Here is a 9,710-nt window from a genome sequence, read left to right on the forward strand (position 1 = left end):
TAGTATGTGCTAACGCAATGCAAATTTGTGTTTGAGATTCGAATAAGCGACATAGCATTTGATTTTTTTTTTGGCGTTGCGTGACGATATGAATATTTTGCGGATTTCCTTATTCCACATCGGTTTGCGTCAACTCAAATCAAAACTAGTGCTTAAGTTTGCAATACTTGATATTATACACTGATTGTGCGATTTGACGTCAGTGGTGCACAATCTGTGATTTGGAATTATCTATCGTCCGCATTTATCTTCACAGACTTACCATCGAAAGTTCTTACCATGTTTATTGCGTTCAATTGCAGTTCACAAATTTGTAAAGGCAGATACGCAATTAGGCCCAGAGCTTTATTTTCTAATCTTTTTTCTTCTCTTAAGGGAAATTGTACGGAAGTGGATATTTCTTCCTAAAAATATTCCGTGATATTTGTAATTTTATGCTTTAACTGGAGGAAAATTCGGTGTAATATTTCTATATGAAAATTTTGAAGAACTGCTATGCAGGTGAAGTTATAAAATATGATATTCCACTTCAGTCATTTTCAACTTGTCTATGCATGACATAGAAGCAGGCTTTGTGATTAGAGCCAGGAGAAAGAGAACAGAGGAGAGGATTATATATATATATAGAATGAAACGAAACAAGTTTTGACAATGTTGAATTAGTCATAGCTCTATGAGTAGCGTATCTGCATAACCATCGACTACACCTCGCTTGCCTGTCATTACCATTTTCTATTAACGCTAGTGCTCATGCTAGGGATTTACTGACAAGGGAACCTTCCGAAAATGATAGTTGCAGTGAAAGATATGGCCTATGCCAATTGAAAGAGCTGTAACAGAGATGAGCATTGCCAAAAAATTAGCTGCCCATAGCAATAGGTTCAAGAAATATAAGGGGTGGAAGTTCGGGAAACAGCAAGGTTGGACAAAGGGGAAAAGTGCAAATTCCGCAAAAAAGGGGGGGCACGACAAAATACAATGCTGACAAGTGATGTGTAGAAAGAGACTTGCCACAATAGGGAACAAATGGAGGCCGCCAGTAGGGTTAACAGTGTTGCCAACTGCAATGAAAAGTACATGTTTTGCAAAGAGCACTATATGTAGTGAGTGTCATGTAGAACAATATTCAGTGTCATGTAGAACATAAGATATGACGTGTATAATCAGTGGTACAATCTAACAAAAGAGAATAGAAAAAACAGAAGTACGAAAAATACGGAAAAGACGAAGTTGGCTATAATGCGCCACATTTGATCACGAGCTGTGCATATTAGAATGAACAAAACAAGAAGCACCAACTACGCAGGAAACCGACGTACCTAGAGTCGAAAAGAAAAACGAGTTCCAAAGTTGTCAGCACTGGCCATGAAAATCCAGAAAATTCTAATACAGTTAGGCCACTCGCTTCACAAAAAGAAAATTCCGGCAAGAGGCATAAGCCTTCGCATCATTTGTACATGCTCGTCCACATTGCACGTGCAATTGCTCGATGAGACAATGGTCCAAACATAAGATACATTTAGAGTGAGCACAGCGGAATACTGCCAATCCGTCATACATGGTACAATGATCGCCTGTGAATGTCTCGAAACAGTACTCTAGAGGTGTCGGAACCTTTGGTGGTCTTTCTATCACATATCCACACCAGTAGAAAGCAAACATAATCAAAGGCTTGATCTGCTGTGTGTTGCTGTCTGCAGTACTATCACCGCCTATATGATGTATCCAGAGTGTCCCACCTAACTCTGTGACTGAAATAGTTTCAAAGCGAAAAACACGTGACACATCCAGTTGTGCAGGAATGTACCCATTTGAGCGGGCGAGAAACTTCTGTGAGATGCAAGTGCCCCCAAGTCCCCCATCATAGGGTCCCAGGGGCCAACTTCAAACTTTCAAATATCACCATCGGTCGAGTTATATTTCTTTCGATAAATCATGGAATATGCAACAACGCATATCAGAAAAATTTACTATATGGGATTTCAAAATGGCCGCCAAAAGTACCTGCTCGGTGACAAGAACAACGTGCATTTTTGGCGACCATTTTGAAACCCGTGCTTCATATGTCAAATGTTTCTTATAGGCGGTGTTGTATCTATCCAGCCACTCAGTGCCTAATTGGGGATGCAAAGTTGAGTGCAACTGGATGCCTTCCACTCACCATCTAGAATGAGTGGGACAAACTTTGATATTAATTCGCGAGAGGTTTCTCATTTGGGGATAATTTAAATAAAGAGACGTCCACTTCATTAATATAAGATCACTGTATTTCGTTATGCTTATGAGTGTACTGTAAGATTTCAGAACGCTAGTAATGACGGATATTAAGAATCATTTGCCAGACGGGTACAGAAACGGTCAAGTATTGAGCTTTTGAACCCTGAATCGGTGCCACACATACCTGGATAAAACTGGTGTATTTCCCTCGTTGCTCCGGCGTTGAACTCGGCTCCTTTAAGCTAAATCTCCTTGCTGTTGAAAGACGAAAATGAGCATTGAGGTATGGCTCCTCTCAAATGCTACTCTCAGCGTAATGTTCTGCGATGTTAGAATGATTTGGAATATGAAGTACTTTCTCCTCCTGTCATCTGGCTGATTCTCGAATAGAACTTGGTTCTCCAAAACTCGAACCAAAGAATGATCACTGTAACTTGATCATAGACTCCTCATGGACTTCCTACCGACTATCCATCAACTGTCCATCAACTCCATCGACTCTCTCAAAACCTTCTCGTCCTCCAGTTTTGTTTAGCGTTGTCCAACCTCCGTCGTCTGCTTGTCGTCTGCTGCAGCACGTGCAACACCGTTTTCACATGGAGAGACAAATTCCTTCCATGTGTCAAAACTCAAAATTGCAATCCTCCACACGTTCTGATTTCCCGATTCTAAGCAATTCTCCGCACATCCGTAATCTCATGAAATTCGTGAAATCTTACAGATTCACTTTATACAATTTCTAGAATCTGGCTAATGTGAGGATAGACACATTGTCAACATTTCCTTCCTACATTGCCAGACTCTCAACGATGACATTCTTATACACATTTGTTTACAACAAACTGCTGACACAAACGTTAGCAACATTGTGCAGCTTGCATTTACTCACATACACAACATTTAATTCCCATAACCTTAATAAATGATTTTGTGACATAAACATAAAATAGAATCAAAATATACAAATTACTTTCCTCGAAAATCGAGTACTGCCACATGACCCCCCTTAAAAACTTGGTTGCCTCGCAATCCAAGATAGACCTCGTAAGAGGGCGATTTTTCATAAACACCCTGTACATCATATAAACTGAATCAATATTGAAAGATAAATATAAACTTGAAATAAAATAAAATATGTATTATTATGCAGAATAGTTATATAAACAGTTGTCAATATTCCTTCACCTAAAATTATTAAAACTATATATATGAATCTTTAATCTTTCTCTCTTAATTCCTATAATTATAAAATACAAAAACTTCAAATGTAATCTGGCAAAGTATACGCTCACGACATCTAGTGAGTGTTCGCTGAAATACTTGCTCATCACATTTGGTCAAGAGTGATTGTGCATAATTACATATATATTAGTTTGCAAGTACTCTTGAATTATCTTCTCTTCGCGACAACGCTTTTAGAGTCTCAAGTTACCAAAAACTTCCACTGCTCTGTCTGTCCATACGTGCCAACCAATGAATTTATTGGCCGTATCAGTACTGGTTCAACTTCATTTATTTCCACCGCTATGTGATTGGAAATCTAAAAACAAAAACTTGTAACATAGTTTTTAAAACATAGTTAGTTAATATTTTTTACATTAGCACTGTAAAACTTGAAAATCCAATTGTTTTATTTTCATCAAAATTTTATTCACTGACATTTTAGCTTGAACAGAAAAAAAAACTTGCCGCAGGGCGTTGGATATACTGTAGATACTTCCAGCCTAGTAACTGCAAGATCAACACTTTTCAATCAAGGTTAACCTGACTTCCTTTTCCTGCCTTTCTGTTCGCGCGTCACTGTTGAACGGATAACATCGAGTGTTAATATTCACTAGCAATTATTTCGTTATTAGTTTTGAAACACTATATTCTATAACACTACCACGTCGCATGGATAAAAATATTCACTTTTCGTGTTTTTCGGGCACTCAGTTTTTCCGTGTTTGTTGGAATTTTCGTTGAAAACGTCGGTTTTCGTGAATTCATAGTGTCCCATTGATGTATTAGTGTATTTCTCATCTTCTGTAGTGATGTGGTGCAAGTGTGTGTTTTCCCGCTCAGTTTCAGTGCTCTTACTACAATCCGCTATACTACCATCTGGCAAATTCTTAAAAATAGTGATATCAGTGCTTTGTGGGATAGTTTTTAGTGTAGATTTGGTCTTATTAAAAATAGTGGCATAAATTGGTGATACTTGGGAAACTGCGTAAGTCTCAGACTCATCTCTACCATTTACTTCTACATCTATGTTTGATCTTACATTATTTTTACTATTTCTTACACTATTTTCGTATTTCCTCTCTATCCTATTTAATCTTAACAAAATATAACATGTGATAATTACTATTACCACTAATACACTTCCTAAAACTAACGCTGATATTAATAATAACATTGCATTGATGTCCATTTCCTTCGCTTTTGGATATTATCTGAAATAGATGAGAAATAGATAAAGTCGGGATAGGCCTACTTAAAATTCGTAGAAAATTACATTTATTATAGTTAATTAAATAATTAAAACTCCTATCTTGTGTCTGCCTACACTTTTTGCGTTCTAAAAGTCGCATATTTTTGAAGCAGTCTTATTTTGTTCTTTCTGTGTCGAGCACCCTTGTTATTTTCCTAGTAATCTTTGTGCATGACCGTTAAAACTTTAGCTCTGTGTGAAGTCCTTCTAACCATAACTTGGAGACTATGTTTCACACTTAAAAACTCATGTTTTCACTCTTTTTCTATCATAAATATAGCATTAAATTATACTCACTATATCTCTCTATATTTAAGCTTTTATTACTTATTTCATACGTATTTATGTAGTTTAAACTTAAATTTTAATCATTTGCGTGGTTAAATATCATTAATTTTATTAAATACTAATTTTTCTAGAATTTCTAAAAACATATTATATAGATTTACGCTCGGACTAGGATGCAACTTCAAGCTTGCGAGTAGTAGTGGCCGACGTATATTGCGCCGAGTCAGCAAAAATTTTCTCGATTCTGATTGGTTGAGAGAGGTCACGTGACGTTAGGCCCCGCCCACGCGGGAAATTCAAATTTTCAGGTCACGTGGTATGACGTCATGAGTCACCCTGCGGGGAAATCCCTCATTCTCTTTTATGACCGGGATTTTTGAAATTTGTTCCCTTTTACGGGTAAGATGAGTGTTTATGATTGGTTGACAAATGTCACATGATCTTAGACCCTGCGATATTTGAAATTCGTTCCCTTTTACGGGTAAGATGAATCCTTTTGGTACCCCAATGCTGATTGGTTGATAGAGGTCACGTGATCTTAAACCCTGGGATTTTTAAAATTCGTTCCCTTTTTATGGGTAAGATGAGTGTTTTGGTACCTCGATGCTGATTGGCCGACAGAGGTCACATGATCTTAGACCCGCCACACACCCCATGAGTGAAATATAGAGCGATATGTCGGTGATCACCCTAGACCTGTATTTTAGAATTTTGTTCCCTTTTATGGTTATCCTTAAAGTTCCCATGGAGGGCTCAACCTCCTCCTTAAATAACCCTTTTTTTTGGTATCATGATATTGTACTGAAGTTTACATTAAATATTATCGTTCTCTTTGGCAGATAAGATGATTCTTACCTTGATGGAGATCTTGTCCTTGAATTAGTAGCCTATGTCTCTGGAAGTAACAATGGTGAAAGAGGGGTGTCGCTTGTAGATTTCTTATAACACATTGTTGTGAGTTTAAGCGATTTATTGCTCAGTAAGCGCTTCATTAATGGAAACAGCGTTGCCAGATTTTTTTCTACCTAAACTGCTCCGATTCTTTTCGAAACGGTTCCGCAGAGTACAAGAAATTTTAAACTAAAAAATTTTTGGAACTAAAAAAATTTCAAAACTAAAAAAATTTTAAACAAAAATTTTCAAACAAAAAATTTTGAAACAAAAAAGTTTCAAACAAAAATTTTTCGAACCCAAAAAAAATTTCGAACTAAAAAATTTTGAAACAAAAAAGTTTCAAACAAAAAATTTTCGAACCCAAAAAAATTTCGAACTAAAAAAATTAAAACAAAATTTTGTCGAACTAAAACATTTTTAAAAACAAAAGTTTCGAACTAAAGATGTAAATCACATCTAAAAATTTTCAAATCAAACTTTTTATCGAACTAAACTTTTAAAATTTTCGAACTAGAAATTTAAACCAAGTTTAAGAAAAAATCCTAAGAAATGTTTTTTTCAGGAATCGAACTCAGGTCTTTCAAACCAAAGATGTGTATGCTAACCGCTTAAATGAATTCGGTTTTAATCGATCTTGGTGGGTTTCGAACCATGGTCCTTGAAAAGGATACACATATACTTTAAGAAAATAAATCTGACAGTGTAACGCTTCTCAAATCAAACTTTTTATCGAACTAAACTTTTAAAATTTTCGAACTAGAAATTGAAACCAAGTTTTAGAAAAATCCTAAGAAATGTTTTTCCAGGAATCGAACTCAGGTCTTTCAAACCAAAGATGTGTATGCTAACCGCTTAAATGAATTCGGTTTTAATCGATCTTGGTGGGTTTCGAACCATGGTCCTTGAAAAGGATACACATATACTTTAAGAAAATAAATCTGACAGTGTAACACTTCTCAAATCAAACTTTTTATCGAACTAAACTTTTAAAATTTTCGAACTAGAAATTGAAACCAAGTTTTAGAAAAATCCTAAGAAATGTTTCTCCAGGAATCGAACTCAGGTCTTTCAAACCAAAGATGTGTATCCTAACCGCTTAGCTATGAATGAATTCGGATTTAATCATGCTTGGTGGGTTTCGAACCATGGTCCTTGAAAAGGATACACTTATACTTTAAGAAAATAAATCTGACAGTGTAACGCTTCCGTTCGTGGATTAAAATAAAATGCTGATAGACTTCTTTGTGTGACGACATAGAAGCACATATGATTGAAAAAAATGCAAACGTCAGCGGATCGCATTACTTTAGTTTTACTACGAACGTGTCAGCATGATTCATGAAAAAAGCAAACATTGACATTCTCGTATGGAATATGATGAAAATGAAATGTCGTCACAGTTACGACAAGTAGTGACATGTAGAAATCATTTGGGATCGGAATTGCGATACTATTGAGAAACGTGAATGACGTCACGATCGATTGTTACACATCGTTTTGGTTCGTGATTCATGACAAAAGCAGCGAGCGTTTTGATTGGTTCGTTATGACATCATTTTATAAATTTCCTCGTTTCTGATTGGTTGACGGTGACATCGTTTTCACAGCGACCTAAATAAAAATCTAAATTTCATTTTTCAAATCTTACACCGCTCTCAACTATTGTGTGAGAAGGTCTGTTCTTGAAAAGTGTCTTCATTTAAGAAGCTTTACTGCACCGACTTTTTGTTCATTGAATTTGAGGTAAGTTCAGTGAGATTTTATTTTTTCACACAAGATTCGAAAATCATTTTTATTTTATATTTGTGGGCGGATCACGAATACACTGTTTTACTTTTAGTACGAAATATTTAGACTATGAAGAAATTAGTGGAATGGGAAAGTGGGAGTACGAATCAGGATCCCCACACATTAGAAGTAAGCACGATAAATGATATGGTTTAGCGCCCCTTCAGCTTAATGTTGAATGTGAACTCCCGTCGCGAATTGAACCATGGCCAGAAAAATGTGTGCGCTTAGTTTTGAAAAGAATACATTACAAAATTTCAGAAACTATGCCTGAGAATAATATGGTTCGATACCCTTTGAAAGCATTAGCGTCCCCTTCAGCTTAACGTGATATTCGAGCAACCGCCCGAGATTGAACCAGGGCCAGAGGTGTGTACGTCAATCATTTAGCTTAGTTTTGAAAAGAATGTATGATAACGCGTGAGAATATTAAATTTCAGAAAAGGCTTGACAGCGATCCGATGTGGGAAAGCAAACCCCACCGAGGATTGAACCAGGGCCTTTCACGTTAAAAGCATGTACGCTAACCGCTTAGCCACGAGTGTATGAATATGTGGTTAAAAGTTTTACGCTATACAGATTTTGTTTTGACAATTACGTATGTGTTACGTTAATGGTTGGTGAATCTCTTCAACTTGCAAACGCATCATTTAAAGGTCGTTGTGAGTGGGAAAAAATGCTTACGCGTACTTTCTAACATCTCAGTACTGTTGAAACATTCATTCATTCATGCATTCTTTTTATCACTATAGAATGGTAGGTCAGTTACATGCTGATGTAACGGTCTCGAGTTTGACAGCAATAAAATACACATTTCAGTAACATAATTATTTTTAAAAAACTTTGATTTCTAGTACATGTGTTTTCATAAGGAGATTCTGAACGTCACCGCCAGGGAATCAAACTCAGGACCTTTACATGAATTGCTTAGTTAAGAATTTATCATGAATGTTATGATTTCCTGGGCTAAGCGGTTAGCATACGTACCTTTGGCGTGGGAGACCCGGGTTCGATTCCCGGCGGGAGCTCATGTGGTTCGGATTCCACGTTAATCAGTAGGTCCACGTCTCATATAGCCTCGCTGCTGAAAGGGACGCTAAACTAAAAATCAAAAAATCAACTCAAATTCACGCTGCTCAATTCCTTTTTTCCCATTACATATTTGTTTTACCGTACCTGTTTGTTTGTTTTCATTTTTTAATCATGGCCGAATCGGGTTTTACTGTTTGTAATGAAATCACTCGTCATTATAGACGATTTATGTACGTTTATGTATTATGAGGTGTACGTCAACCATTTAGCTTAGTTTGAAAAGAATGTATGATAACGCATGAGAATATTAAATTACAGAAAAGGCTTGACATGCCCCCGACGTGGAAAGCAAACCCACCGAGGCTTGAACCAGGGACTTCCACGTCCGAACCATGTACGCTAACCGCTTAGTCACAATAATAATAAAAAAAAATACGCTATACAGATTTTTGTTTTGACAATTACGTATGTGTATCGTTAATGTTTGATGAATCTCTTCAACTTGCAAACGCATCATTTAAAGGTCGTTGTGAGTAGAAAAAAAATGCTGACGCGTGCTTTGTCACATCTCAGCACTGATGAAACATTCATTCATTTCATGCATTCTTTTTATCACTATAGAATGATAGGTCAGTTACATGCTGATGTAATGGTCTCGAGTTTGACAGCAATAAAACACTCATTTCAGTAACATAATTATTTAAAAAAAAAACTTTGATTTCTAGTACACGTGCTTTCATAATGAGATTCTGAACGCCACCGCCAGGGAATCAAACTCAGGACCTTTACATGAATTGCTTAGTTAAGAATTTATCATGAATGTTATGATTTCCTGTTTATCAGGTGATTAAGATTTTTCTTTCTTCTTTTCTTTTGTAGTAAATTCACGCTGCTCAATTCCTTTTTCCCTTACACATTTATCGCAATTGTACCTGTTTGTTTGTTATCTCCTTTTCTAACCATGGCCGAATCGGGTTTTACTGTACGCAATGAAATCACTCGTCATTATAGACGATTT

Source organism: Thermobia domestica, chromosome 8 (assembly GCF_964235325.1).
Source record: "Thermobia domestica chromosome 8, izTheDome1.hap1.1, whole genome shotgun sequence".
NCBI lineage: Eukaryota > Metazoa > Arthropoda > Insecta > Zygentoma > Lepismatidae > Thermobia > Thermobia domestica.